The sequence below is a fragment of the Geotrypetes seraphini genome, chromosome 2, assembly GCF_902459505.1.
Source record: "Geotrypetes seraphini chromosome 2, aGeoSer1.1, whole genome shotgun sequence".
In the NCBI taxonomy this organism is placed as follows: domain Eukaryota; kingdom Metazoa; phylum Chordata; class Amphibia; order Gymnophiona; family Dermophiidae; genus Geotrypetes; species Geotrypetes seraphini.
The window spans coordinates 124,662,064-124,674,440 of record NC_047085.1 but is presented as its reverse complement, the minus strand read 5'-3'; the positions used below and the strand labels follow the sequence as shown (position 1 = coordinate 124,674,440).

Genomic DNA, 12,377 nt, shown 5'->3' with positions numbered 1-12,377 from the left:
TCACTCAATGGTGCAACCTCACCTTGAGTATTGCATTCAGTTTTGGTCTCCTTATCTCAGAAAAGATATAGCTGCACTAGAAAAAGTTCAAAGAAGAAGCGACCAAGATGAAAAAGGGGATGAAACTCCTCTTGTATGAGAAAAGACTAAAGAGGTTAGGGCTCTTCAGGTTGGAAAAGAAGACAGCTAAGGGGAGATATGATTGATGACTACAAAATCCTGAGTGGTGTAGAATGGGTACAAGTGGATCGAATTTTTTTTTTTTTAAACAGGATTTACAAAAACTAGGAGACACTCGATGAAATTATGTTTTAATCGCACTTCAATTTTATCAACATCACAGTGTACAAAATCTATAAAAACAAGAAATGAAAAGAACTCCATTTAAAATAGGAAAACAAAGAAAATACAAGAAAAAGAAACAGAAATTAATTAAATCCAAATAATCTATAAATCTAAAAACAAAACAATGTTTCTTTAAATCTTGTTTAAAGAGTTGCCAAAAAGAAACAGGATCCTAAGTCACCAATCCTCATAAAAATGCTACTTTTAAAATATTTTTTCACTCAGAATAGTTAAGCTCTGAAACATGTTGCCAGAGGATGGGATAAGAGCAGTTAATGAAGCTGGTTTTTAAAGGGTTTGGACAAGTTCCTGGAGGAAAAGTCCATAGTTTGCTGTTGAGACAGGGCACAATAGCATGGAATGCTACCACTATTTGGGTTTTTGCCAGGTACTTTTGGCTTGGATTGGCCTCCACAAAGATGGAATACTGAGCTAGATAGACCAGTAGTCTGACCCAGTGAGGTTGTTCTTCTGTTTTTAAAGGGTGAAAAGACAATATTCTCAACAGTAACGAAATGAAGGACAAGGATGCTGAAGGGAGGCAAGTACGGTAGATTATGTGAAATGTAGGTGAAACTCCCACTGATGGATCTAGCTAATGAGTTTGTAAGATGGCTTTTGAAACTGAGTGTTAACATCAGGAAGCATTAGGTATGTTTGAAAATCATCACCCAAAGTGGGACTGTTGCACCAATCAAATAAAGATGTAAAGCACTCAGCCTGTGAGAGATAGTATGTGTACATTGCTTCTTCTTCTCCTATCAACCTTGCACTCCTTTCGGTAATAAAAGTCCAAAAGGAGCGTGCCATGCAAGTGTCTGAGGAGACCCTACCTTAAAACCTTTGTTCAGTTCCTGAGACCACCCCCACAAAAGGGCACTACAAGGTAGGGACAGTGCAACGAAAGCCTACAGGTCACAGAGGGAGACTGAAGGAGCCTAAGGCATAGAGAATGAGGAAACATTCAAATAGAGGTCAAGCTTCAAGATGGTGAAAAGGCGATATCCTCCATAGTGAACAAATGAAAGACAAGGGAGAGCCAGAGGATTAGGAAAATACTTTTTTTTTTCTTCACTAAGAAGGGGGTGGCACACTGCAGGAGTCTTCCAGCAGAGATGACAGGAGCCAAAGGAGTAGCAGAGTACAAGCAAGCATTGCAACTACTGGAAGGGAGGCTGGCTGGCAGAGACAAAGGAGCACAGGTCAAGTCAAAACTGACTGTACTGTACAATAGGCAAGTGAAAAGGGCAGGCTTGGAAGCTGACATCTACTCCATTTCTCTGATGCTGGATCTGGAAAGAAGACTGGTTTTACAGTTAAGCAATTAGTTTGCCCGCAACATAGCATCTGCTGTCCCCTTCCCACTCTTGCATGTCACTAAGGTGCAGGGGAATTAGCTCAAATAGTAGTTTCAAGTTTCAAGTTTCAAGTTTGACCTTTATTTGATAAATCGCTTATAATAACATCTAAGCGATGTACAGTAATAAAAACCAACAGAGTGTGGTAATACAATAAATTTGCAATAGTTACTCATAAAACAAACAAAATTAGACGAACAGGAGGGGGTGGGAAGGAAGGGGAAAAGTTACAATGTTGTTCTTAGTTAGAGAAAGACATCAAAAGGGAAACACATTGGGTAATAAAGGGTTATTAAAAATATTGGACCTAAAAAGTGCTAAAAAGGTGGATTTTCATATGTCAAACGCGTCTTGAAATAGGTAAGTTTTTAAAATTTTCTTAAAAACAACGAGGTCAGTTTCATTTTTAATGAAGTTTGGAAGGGAGTTCCATAGTGAGGGTGCTTTTACAGAAAATATGTCATTTCGCCTAGTGCCAATGACTTTTAATGAGGGAACTGAGAGCAATTGTGAAGAAGAAGATCTGAGAGAACGTAAAGTTTTGTGAGGGACAATCATTTTAGCAATATATTGAGGTTCATTGAAAATAAGAGATTTGTAAACCAGGAATAAAATTTTAAACGTAATTCTATGGGTTATTGGGAGCCAGTGTGATTTAATTAGTAAGGGGGTAACATGGTCGAATTTCTTTGCGTTATGGATTAGTTTGATTGCTGTATTTTGGATAATTTGGAGGCGTCTGTTTTCTTTTTGAGTTATATTAATTAGAAGAGAGTTGCAGTAGTCCAGTTTGGAAATAATAAGTGAATGAATTAAAATATTGAGGGATTTAGTGTCTAAGAATGTAGAGATTGAACGTAACAGCCGTAGTCTGTAAAAGCATGATTTGACAACTACACTGATATGATCGTGGTAAGACAGATCTACATCAAGAGTTACACCTAAGATTTTTAGCTTGGGTACCGATTCTATTAAAGTATTGTCGAGTGTGAATGGTATTTTTTGGGATATATCTCTTTTCCAAGTAAAAAGCATGGATTTGGTTTTTTTGGTGTTTAGAGCCAGTTTATTATTGCTTAGCCAGTTTTTAATTTTTTCCAGTTTGTCATTGATAATTTTTATTTCTGCAGGGTTTTCTGGATTGAGGGGGTGCATCAGTTGAATGTCGTCTGCATAAGAAAAAGTTGTAAAACCTAGAGACTGTGACATGGTGATAAGTGGGGATAGGAAAATGTTGAATAGAAGGGGAGAAAGTATTGATCCTTGTGGAACTCCAAAAGATGAGGGGAAAAGGTCGGAATAGGATTCATTGAATTTAACTCTGGAGAGACGATCCGATAGAAAGGAGGTAAGCCATTGTAAGACTTGGCCCTCTACTCCTAGTGATTGTAAACGATTAAGAAGAATGTCATGATCTATGGTATCGAAGGCTGCGGATAGATCTAAGGAAAAGAGAGCTACAGATTTGTGATGGTCAAGGAAGTAGTGAATGTTAGTGACAAGACCAATCATGGAATATTCGGTGCTGTGGTATTTACGAAAACCTGTTTGATTCGGATGTAACGCATTGGAGGATTCAATGAAGTCAGATAGTTGTTCGAAAACTAGTTTTTCCGTCAGTTTCATTAGAAAAGGAAGATTTGAAATGGGGCGGTAGTTAGATGAGTCATCTTGACTGGACTTAAAGTTTTTTAGAATTGGTATTACAGTGGAAGTTTTCCAAGCAGAAGGAACGGTAGCAGAAGATAAACATTTCTGAATGAGAGATAGAATAAAGGGACCAAAGAGATCGAAATATTTTTTTATATAGAATGGCGGAATAATTTCAGTGGGAGAACCTTTTAAGTTGATTGATTTGAGGTGTCTTTCAATGTCATTTATAGTTGGTATTTTAAAATTTGTGCATTTAGCTGTTGGAATAGAGTTAATTGTAGATAGATCTTCGAAGTCCGGTGAGATTAGTGTATTGGTCGAGAATGTTTGTCTTATTGTTGATATTTTTTGGCAAAAATAATTAGCTAAATCTTGAGCTGTTAGTACTGAAGTTTGATTTGGCATATTTTTATTTTTTTCTGGGTTAAATGATTTTAAGATATTAAAGAGGACAGAAGTGTTTTTTGCCTTTTGAATTTTGTTATTGTAAAAAGATTTTTTTGCTTGGGTAATTTCATGTTTATAGTAGAGAGAGGTGTCTTTAAATTTTTGAAGGTTGGTGAGGGATTTTGAAGAACGCCATTTCCTTTCTGTTGCACGAAGTTGAGTCTTGATTAAAGATAGCTTTTTGGAATACCACGGATTTTTGGGTTTTTTGCTGATTATAGTTTTAGTAATTAGTGGTGTTTTAGTATTTAGTATGGACTCTAGGTTTGAATTCCAGTAATAAAGTTGTTCGTCAATTGTTTCAAATGAGGGAATGAGGGTTGAAGGGCTAAATTTTAATGAGATGTCTGAGTTTTCTAATTGAGAAAAGTCCCTGTATGAGTATGATTTGGTTTTAGAAGAATAATTTGATATCATTTGTTTGGGAAATTGAAGATTTAAGGAAATTAGGCAGTGATCGGACCAGGGAACTGAAAGAATATTCGGAGTGGAATAGGATATTGATTCCGAAGAAGGAATTAGAATCATATCTAAAATGTGTTTAGCCTGGTGAGTGGGATCATGAATCAATATTTGCAGATCTAGGTCATTAAAAAGTTTGATAGTTTCTAAGGTTTGTGGGTTATTATGGTTGTCAAAATGGATGTTGAAGTCACCCAATATGATTGGGCAGTTAGCAGTTGAGCAGAATTCAAAAAGTAAATTATGAAGTGAGGATAGTTTTGAATAGTCTATTGGAGGGGGAAGATATAGTAAGAGAAAGTCAGTTTTATTTGTGGAATTTATTTTGAAATGGAGATATTCAATAGTGGAATTGATAGCAGATTGATCTTGAGATTTAATTAAATTTTTAAGAAAGATTATGGCTAAACCTCCGCCTTTGCGTTTGTGACGGTGGTTCCATAAGAAATCATAGTTAGGGGGACAACAAAAGGAAAGATAGGCTTCCTCTCCATCAGAAAGCCAAGTTTCAGTAATACACAGAATATGTAGATTTTGTTGGAGGATGGCGTCTTTGATAAGGTGATGTTTGGATTTGAGTGATCTAGTGTTAAGCAAACCTAATTTTAAGTTTAGGGATTTAGTTTGGTTAGGTATTTTATTAGATAGAATTGGTTGTAATGTAAAGTCAGTTGAGAAAGAAGGAAGCGTTGGGATAGGTAGAAGTGAACATGGGATTGATCTAGGAAATTTATGAAAATTAAGTCTATTGTTTAACTGAATTGGAATTTGTTGGAAATCCATTTTTATGAATTCTTTTGTTTGATTAGGAAGCTTTAAGACAGGTGAAAGGAAAAAAAGCAAAGTCAGAATGGAGTAAATGGTGTGTGCGAAGTTAAGGTTAGGACATCTTGAATGAATTATAGAGCAGTGGTTTTTGGCGGCGCCCTCGGGAGGCGACCGAAGGAGCGAACAAAGGAGCAGGTCCTGCTCCTTTTGCTCGCTCCTTCGGCGCGCGCCAAAGGCGCGCGCCTTTGCGGCGTGCGCCGCAAAAGATCTTGTTTTATAGTGCATGCGCTGACCTGAGTAGGGGAGGAGTCCGGCGGGCCGCCGCTTCGCGGCGGCAGAGGTGAGAAGAGCAGACAAACTATAAAATAAAGTAAAACAGTAAATAAAGAGCCTAAAAAGATAAAATAATTAAAACCAGTACAATTATAGTTAAAGTTAAATGCTTGCTTCATGCATCCAAGAGGTGAAGTGGGTAACAGTGCTCAGATTCAATGCGTGCGCCGCAAAAGATCTTGTTTTATAGTGCATGCGCTGACCTGAGTAGGGGAGGAGTCCCTGTTTTTAGGGAAAAAGTTCAGTTTACAGTAAAATGTGGAGGGTTACAACCCCCCATAACGCCGGCGCGATGTCTATTAAGTAAACTGGGGGGGTTCCCCAACAAAACCCCCCGTCGGAGCCCCTAAAAACTGTAATTTAGAGCGGCGCACGGCGGCACACGCGCTCAATTGTCGGCGCGCGCTTTTGTTTTTCGCGCCATTGTCTATGAACCGATTACTGTGCACCTCTGATGGGGAGAGGATAAAAATTTGCTGATTAGTTTAACATGGTGACCCTTTTCTAAAACATTCATGTCAAATCTCAGGAAGGCTAGGGTTACCAGACATCTGGGAAAACCCAGTTATGTCCTTTTGTTAGAGGACTGACCAGGCACCTGGAGGGATTTCCAAAACGTGGCAGTTTGTCTGGGTTTTGGAAGTCTTGAGTTTGGAGGCCATGTCTGGAAGCCTTTGCACATGTGCAGCCGTCACCGTGATGACATCATACGCACATGCCCATGCATGTGACATTGCATCAACATCTGTGCATGCACAAAGACTTCCAAATGTGGCCTTCATGCTCAGGGAGGTTCATGTGGGGGTGGAGCTGGTAGGTGAATGGAGCAGGGGCGGGGCAAGGCATCTTCTTTTTTCAAAGAGGAAATCTGGCAACCCTAAGCAAGGCAACACTGCAATTGAAGTATGATTGGAAAGAAAAGGAAGAACACATACTGCTCATACTGTATGTCACTCAGGATAAAAAGTGCCCAGTCTCACAATAGGGCTAGAGATGGGGACAGTGATAGTACAGACACTGCACAAGAAGATAATATTACTTCAGCAGATAAAGGGCCTAGTGGACTTGTCCTTGGACCTACTGCAGTAGTAGATAAATCACAAAAGCTAATGACAAAGGCCCCGAAGCACAAAAGGTTTCTTTGCAATTAAAACTGGTTTTAATCAGTCTTACGTGCAAGGAAACTCTCCTCCCTATGCATTAAAGGTTTCTCTGTGGCTGCTACCCATCCTCATAGCAGCCACTGAAAATCCTATGCTAATGCATTACAAGAAGCTCATTAGTATTATAATGAGCTTCTCCTTGTAATGCACAGCAAGGAAACGAGTTGTTTCCCTTGCAAATTTTAACGGCAGAATCTGAGCTGTCACAGCCTTACTTTCATGTTGGTTCCTGAGCACTGATTGGCTCAGACATTGACAGGAAAGTAAAGGCTATGACAGCAGACCCTGCCCTTAAAGGGCCCAATGCCCCATTAAAAAAAAGACCGCCCTCCCCCTCCCCCCGACAGCTCTTGAATCCTCCAGCATCAAAAAAGACCTGTGGCCTCTCCCCCACCTGGCTATATGTGCTGGTATCCCTCCCCTCGTACCTTTTGTAGAATGTTTGGTAGGAGGGATGTTCTGCTCCTGCTTTCACAAATATATATATATATTTATACATATCCATGATATATGTTGCATTGTTAATTCTTGCTAGAAAAACCACTTCTTGTGCATCAATATGATGCAAGAAAACCACCACATCATAATGAAAGCTTTGATTTTTTTCAGATTAGCTTGCCTGATTTTTAAATAGAAATAAGTACCCCAAATTTGCAATCACCTGGGTAATATTTCAGTTTGAAAAGCTCCACTCAATATAGAATGTATAAATGAGTACAAAAAAAAAAAATTATTATATTAAAGGAAGGAAAAAGTCTCAGGGATCCTTTTACTAAATAGCAGTAGAGGTTCTATAGCGGGCTAGCAACTTAAATGCTCTGATGCTCATAAGAATTCTATGAGTGTCGGAGCATTTAACTCACTGGCCTGTGGTAGAAACCTCTACCACCGTTTAGTAAAACCCAGCATCAGACTTTGCATTATTACTGAAAGCCTCACTTCATCCAATCATTTACATATTTTTTTTAGTTCAATAGTTTTTATTCATTTTTAAAATAATAACATGAAATAAACAATAGCATAACTAAACAAAGAGCCTACTAGAATGATAAGATATAAAGTATAAAAAAATGCCTCCTTTATATATAATACATAGACTTCCATATAAACATAAATTAATTGAAAAACTTCACTGAAAAAAAATACTGTACAGGTTCATTCCCAATAATGGCTGAAGTTTCACTCTGCTGCATCAGGGAATATTGAACATATTTATTAATTTTTATGTGTGGTGAAATCTTTTTGTAGGTTCACATATCTTATATATTGAATTTAGTTTTTCTATAATATATTGCCTTGTGTCAAGTGATAACTACATGTCCATTTCAGGGCACTGATGGCATCATCTTATCCCTCACCTCAGGCAGCAGATTGCTTTGAGCTTCCTCTGATGACTTAAGGTGCGGTTTAAGGAAATTATTTATAGAAAGACAAGCCAGCCTTTAAACCAATGATCTCAAACTCACGGCCCGGGAGCCACATGCAGCCCACCAGGTACTATTTTGGGCTCTCGATCATATGTCTCTTTAGCTATAAATGACAATATTATTATTATGACTTAGTCAAAAGGAAAGATTTATAAACTATAGAGTTTTACCTCATGCAAAATTGTCATTTCTTTAATAAGACATTAACTATTTTTTTTTTCTGAGGCCCTCCAAGTACCTACAAATCCAAAATGTGGCCCTGCAAAGGGTTTGAGTTTGAGACCACTGCTTTAAACTGTCTTTTTAAGCACTCTTTTTGGTTTTTTTTATATGACTATTTTGAGCTGTACACTCTTTCCTTTCCTCCCAGGGGAATTGCTGGATACAAAAATTCAACTGGAGAATGTGGGCATCGATCCCACTACCTCTCGCATGCTAAGCGAGCGCTCTACCATTTGAGCTAATTCCCCTGGCTGCTTGCTGAAGTGGGGAGAGGAAAACAGATGCTTTGCTAAGGGCAAGCTACTTGCTTTATCTGTAAAACCATCTCTTTTCCAGATCCAGCCTTGTAGAGGGATTTTGTTAAACAGAACAAACTTGGAAGCTATTAATTTACTGAGTGTGGCATGTGTTGATAAGGGAGAAGACAGGAAGCACAACAGCTGGTACTAAAATGCAACTCTGTTTCGTGTTTGCTGATCCATTCTATCCCTTGATCAGCAATATGTTATTAGCTAGTTTTTTTTTACTCCTGAGAGAATTCTAAACAAAAGAAAAATAAGAAAATATTCTATGCTTTTTTTTTTTTTTTAATTTCTGCATTTAAAATAAAGCTTTATATGGGTAACTTCCTCTGAGCTCTGATTTCCCTGCTTTATTTTTATTTACTGTCCTTCTTCCGCTGCTGCCGCCTCACATCCACCCACCGAAACTTCCATCTCTCCCACCGACTGTGAGACCGAAATACTGTACCTTGTAACAAACAGCAGCATCGCAGCAATGTAGACAGGGTGCTTTGCGACCTTCTCCTGGCCAGGTGCGTGCGCTGCATCACTGATGACATCAGTTTTGCCGGTGGGGGGACTGGTATGTGTTGGCGGTTTAACCAGGCGGGCTGCGCCTTCACTGATTGTAGATTCCGGCAAGCCTGCTACCTCTGTGGCCAACCGCATATGGTCCTTAAATGCCCCAAGAAAGGGGGGGGGGAGCTCAGCCCAGGCCGAGTAAGGCGGAAGGCAGAGGGTCAACTGTCCATGCCAGTGCATGTGGAGGCTCTTCGCCTATGGCTCCAGTGCTATGGGGACTGTGCAGTGGCTGCGATGCTCAAGCGGGGGTTTGGGGAAGCGTTTACTATTCCTTTACAGGGGGAAGTGCGGGAATGTAGGGTGCAAAATGCGTCGTTGGTGCAACACTTGAAGATAGTCATGCAGGCCAAATTGGAAGGGGAAATTGCATTGGGGCATATCGTGGGGCCATTCTGGGATCGCCCCTTTTCGACTATGATCATATCACTCTTGGCTGTGATTCCCAAAAAGGAGCCAGGGAAGTTTCAGCTGATCCACAATCTGTCTCGGCCAGTAGGGGCGTCGGTTAACAATGGCATCCCGGTGGATCTTTGCTTGGTATGGTACGCCTCATTTGATGGTGCGTTGTGCCTGGTGTTGAGGGCGGGCAAGGGGGCCTTGTTGGCAAAGGACATTTTCGCCTCCTGCCAGTACATCCTGATTCGTACCCACTGTTGGGCTTCCGCTTTGAGGGGAGTTTCTATTTCGATCGGTGTTTGCCTTTGGGGTGCTCCATCTTGTGCTCCTACTTTGAGCTTTTCAGTTCATTCCTCCATTGGGTTACGGTCTCGCAATCCCACTTGGACTCGGTGGTGCACTATTTAGACAATTTCCTTTTCATTGGCAACCCAAGCTCTGATGAGTGCGCTCGGCTGAAGAGTACTTTTAAGCACATGGTGGAGGAGTTTGGTGCCCTCCTTGCAGAGGACAAATCGGAGGGGCCGGTGCAGGTGCTTACATTCCTGGGCATAGAGATAGATACTGTGGAGATGGTTACCCAGCTTCTGGAGGGGAAAGTGGGCCAGATGTCTGGTTTGATTCAGCAAGTTCTCCGGTCGTGGAAGGTGACACTGACGACTGTGCAGTCTCTTTTGGAGTCGCTGAATTTTGCCTGTTGGGTGCTTCCCATGGGTAGAGCATTTATGCGGCGTCTTGCGGGAGCTACTTTGGGCATTCTTGATAAGCGGCATTTTGTCAAACTGTCTGCGGGTATGCATGCCGATTTGGGTATGTGGGAGACCTTTTTGCGAGGGTTTAATGGCACACTCCGGATACAAGCCCCAGAGGTGGCTAACTTTGACTTAAAGTTGTTTTCCGATGCTGCGGGAGGGGGGGGGGAATCGGCTTTGGACTTTACTGTTAGGGAGAGTGATGCGTGGCTTGCTGGCCGGAGATCTGGTATGCACAGGGTATCATGCGTAATATTATGCTCCTGGAATTGTTCCCACTGGTAGTGGAATGCAACCTTTGGCCTGTGCGGTTGTGCAATAGGCAGATCGTTTTTTGCTGTGACAACCAGGGAGTTGAATGAACAGGCAGAATGCACGCTGTTTATTGGTTAATGCGCTGGTTCGGGAATTGGTGTTGCGTTGCTTGAGGTTGAACCTCTATGTTCACGCGCAGCATGTCCCTGGGGCGAAGAACTTAATAGCTGATGCTTTGTCTCGCTTTTGTTTTCTGCAGTTTTTGGCATCTTGCACCAGGAACATGACTGGAAGGTTCACCGATGCCTGAATCTTTATGGAACCTGGTTGGGACAGAATCTGGGAGATGCTCCGCATGTCGGTAGCTCCATCGACTTGGATACATTACTGCGCAGGCTTCCGGTTGGTGGCCACCTTTCTAGAGACTAAGGGCTGAGTCCCGGAGATGTTGGCGGACTATGTGCTGACAGCTTTAAGAGCGAGGGATTCCCGGAGCACGGTTTTGGGGCATCTGGCTGGGTTTGCCTTTTTTAGTAGAGCATTCAGGTGGGACTGCCCCTCATGTGGGTTTTTATTGCGGCGCATGCTAGTCACCATGGGGCGTTTAGTGCTATGGCAGCTGGATGGCTGATTGGCCATCACACACGAATTGTTGATGCACCTGCTGGACATGCTGCCAGGGATAATTCGCTCCCCCTTTGAGGGGCAGCTCTTTCAGGCAGCATTCTTCGTGGTGTTTTTAGGGCATTGCAGGTGGGTGAGTTGTTGGTGCAGAGGTTGTTGTGTAGGCAGATTTGTTTCTCTGGTAGCTGATTGTGGGTTTTTTGGGAGTGATCCAAAACTGATCAGAGTGGTGGAGACCATTTGGTGGATCTCCATCATATCCCGGGTAGCTCTTCGTGTCCAGTCACCTTGATGCGTAACTTCCTTGTGGTGCACCCACAGGAGGGGGGGGGCCCTTATTAATCTATGAGGACGGTTCTCTTCTCCTGAGATACCAGTTTCTGGCTGTTCTGAGGTTGGCTCTTGGGAGATGTGAGGAAGTGCCTTCCCGTTATGGGACCCATTCTTTTAGGATAGGGGCCACTGGCTTGTCAGATGAGGGCATTCGACATTTGGGGCGCTGGCCCTCGGGAGCCTATCAGGGATATATACGGACTGTGGATCGGTCTTCTTGGGTGGTTGGGAGGGTTTGATAAGAGTTGGGGGCGGAAGAAGCGGTATGTTGAAAGTTGGGGGGAGGCAGGATGGGGTGTACAGAGAATGGTTTCGGGGGGGGGGGCATAGCCTAGGTAGGAGCACCTTGTTTCACTAACAGAGACCTGGGTTTTGGGGCGGCTGGGTTTAGTTTGTACTTTGTTTTGCAGACTCCATATCCCGTGCCTGTTCGGTTTGGATTGTGGGCCACTCATTTGTACATTGGGCCGGTGAGCGAGCGGTCACTCGCCCGGGTGGCTTGCATTTGGGCTTGGAGAGCAGTGGAGTGCGTGTATCCTGGTGGGGGCAGCGAGGTATGCGCTGGCATCGGCTCCTTCCTCTGATGGCTAGCCTGCGTAACAAACCACATCGGCCAGATCTCCTGTTGATCCATCTTGGCGGTAACGATGTGGACTCTCTGATGGTCAAACAGCTCATAGACCATATCAAAGATGATTTGTGGCTGGTGCTGGACTGGTTCCCTTATTCGCAGCTGGTGTGGTCGGATATCATACCGCGACCGCGCAGATTGGAGTTGTGCAGATGGACTCAAGGGTTGGCAAAAATTAATCAACAGGTGGGAAAGTGTATGGTTAGCATGGGAGGGGTGCAGATCCGGCATACTTGGGTGGATGTGACTTGTGGGGGATTGTTTGCGCGGTGGGGTGGGACTTACTGCTAGATGACTTTGCCACTTGTTATGAGTCTCACCTTGCTGTCGTGGGGGTGTAGTTGA

General features: G+C 42.4%; 1 non-coding gene across 1 annotated transcript; it reads right to left on the bottom strand.

The window, feature by feature from the left end:
* Window positions 1-8,353: 8,353 nt before the first annotated feature.
* On the bottom strand, window positions 8,354-8,426 carry TRNAA-AGC. Its single transcript has one exon. It is a non-coding gene; the product is annotated as a tRNA-Ala (tRNA).
* Window positions 8,427-12,377: the final 3,951 nt, after the last annotated feature.